Source organism: Mobula birostris, chromosome 4 (genome assembly GCF_030028105.1).
Source record: "Mobula birostris isolate sMobBir1 chromosome 4, sMobBir1.hap1, whole genome shotgun sequence".
Classification (NCBI taxonomy): domain Eukaryota; kingdom Metazoa; phylum Chordata; class Chondrichthyes; order Myliobatiformes; family Myliobatidae; genus Mobula; species Mobula birostris.
Genome location: NC_092373.1, coordinates 87,905,330 through 87,907,813, shown reverse-complemented (window position 1 = coordinate 87,907,813; position 2,484 = coordinate 87,905,330). Strand labels below are relative to the sequence as shown.

Genomic DNA, 2,484 nt, shown 5'->3' with positions numbered 1-2,484 from the left:
AGGCAGCTGAGAGATAGGATCATGAGCTTTGAATGGCCCTAGAATCTGGAGTTGTACAGTTGGAAAAAGGCACTTTGTCTCCTTGAATCCAAGCTGATCATCAAGCACCAGTTTAAAGTGATCCTACTCTAATCCCAAGCTCATGTGTCAGTGTGAGAATTTGATAAAACAGATGGATGTCAGGTATCAGACCTGACTGATAGAGGTCTCTGGTGGACAAGTGACGGGTTGGTTATGCACTGAATTGAATAGTGAAGAAAGAAAGACATATTTATATAGTACCTTTCACATCCTCTTCAAGATGTCCCAGAGCACTTTTTATTTGGTGTGGCAGTGAGAGATTAATAATGGTTTAGGTTATTAAACGATTTTATGGAATTTTGGCAGTACTGTGGGGCTGTCATAGAGTTATACAGCACGAAAAAGATCCTTTGGCCTATGCCGATCTAGGTACCCCATCCAAGTTCGTCCCTTTGTGCCCACATATGGCTCAACCTTTTAAACCTTTACTATGCATTTGCCAGTCCAACTATTTTTGAAAAACTTGTTATTATTATACCTGCCTCAATAACTTCCTCTGGCAGTTTATTCCATATGTGGACAGCCCTCTAGGTAGAGATTTACAACCCTTGGGGTTTTTTCTAAACTAGGAAAAAAGGGTATACTGCCTCTAATCTCAGGTGTAACCCAGGAGATAATTCTGCCCCATGTGCTGAGCGTGAGTCACTCAACTAGAGGTTCAATTTGGCTGGAGGGTGCCTGTTTTAGCGAGGGCACCAATGACTTGGGGATGACGCCAAAGTCATTTTATCTGTTGGTGGTGTACAGTATGTATAGATCTTGGCTTGGGTACTGCATTGTTAGCAAGGGACACCTCAAAGGACAGGTGATGAGGAACAGAGGGCCTTGCTGATTGAAGACTGCCATTTGAAGATTCTCATTTCAAGCAGGACACCTAGAATATCTAGAGAGTTTTGACTTCAAAGGGAAGGTTCCACTTGCCTTTATACTGTTAAGTAGCTTATTGAAAGTAGTCATATCTGTGTTTTTTGTACTTTTTTTTAGGACCAGATGATGCAGTTAGAGTCAGATTCAGATGATCCACCATGGACGGGGTGGCAAGCTTTCTTTCAGATTCCATTTTGTTACCTTTCAGTTCTGATTCCACCTCTTCCACAGACAAAACCACTCCAGTCTGTGAGCTCTCCTTTGGTTTCTCCTTGTTGGCAGTGAGACCGGACAGCAGTGGTTTCACATCCACATTCACTTTTCGCAGTATTTCTGAAACACCAACCTTTTTATGAATCTCCTTATTATCTTCTTGTGATGAAATGGGAGCAAAGCAGTTTCCAAGCTCTGAAACAGGAACTCGGATCCCTTGCTCTAGACAAGCAAGCTCTCAAGTTCTTCATGTGGGGTAGACCACAGGCTACTGGAGCAACTACCTGGTCTACTTATGTTACTTGAAAACCAATGACTGAACAGTCAGGATGGTGCTGAGACATCACCAAACATTTTTCAATCATTGACGTGCTTCCTCCACATTTTAACTCATCTAGGGTCTTCTTTATCATTAAAGCTGGTCAATTCTACTGGTTCTGAATGACTAGTGGGATCAGCAGAAAACCATTCTGGTTCTTCTTCAGTGTAGGAATCACATTGTCTCCGCTCACAAAACGTGTTTGCCATCACCAAGCTCTCACCTAAAATGATTTTCCTGGTAGTCTCGTTTCTTTCCTTCTCTGGCATCTCTATCGCACACGTCTTTGTCTCTTTGTTCTTGATGTTACTATGTGCCCACTTCCAGTTCTCTGCTGACAACCCAACCCAATTTTCATTCTCTTTACTTTCCCAATGGAAGTATTGGTCACATGGCAGCCACCACTAACACTTCAGTGCTAAGGACGGAGTACAACATCAAGATCTTCTTCCTTTATTCTTTCTCATGGATCTGCAACTCTTTGCTTGAGAACACTCTCTGAATCTGAAGCATAGTCCTTGCTAGTTCGATCCAGTGATGAACACCTCCCAGAACTGGTTACAAGAATGCATGTCATTTTTCAGGCTCCCATATCCCTTATATTTTTCCAAAAGGCATGCTGGGCTTTGCTTTGCCTATGGGTATTCTTTCATCTCTAACAGCTTTCCCTTGGAACATCTATATGGTTTCTTTATGCCACACATTTTTTGTATAATTTAATCGATGTTTCTTTGTAATCAATTCCTTTTTATCCATGCTGCCATCAAGGTTCAGCAGCCACCTCCACCACTCCAATAAGAACCCAGGCTTAACAGTGATTCTTTTCCTATCTCCTAGTTCTCCATTGAATACTTCTGCATGTTTCTTCAATACTTCTGTATACCAGTACTCTCACCAATCAAGTGCACTTTGCACTGGTTGAGTTTGGGCTGCTCAAACCATGAGTGGCCCAACAGCAATGAATAATTACCTTTAACAACATACAGTGGGAGTTTCTCTGTTCA

The 2,484-nt window shown here is 42.0% G+C and overlaps 2 pseudogenes; both read right to left on the bottom strand.

The window, feature by feature from the left end:
* Positions 1-942: 942 nt before the first annotated feature.
* Positions 943-1,545, bottom strand: LOC140197058 (eukaryotic translation initiation factor 4E transporter pseudogene; annotated as a pseudogene).
* Positions 1,546-1,551: 6 nt separating this feature from the next.
* Positions 1,552-2,184, bottom strand: LOC140197057 (eukaryotic translation initiation factor 4E transporter pseudogene; annotated as a pseudogene).
* Between the last annotated feature and the right edge of the window lie 300 nt (positions 2,185-2,484).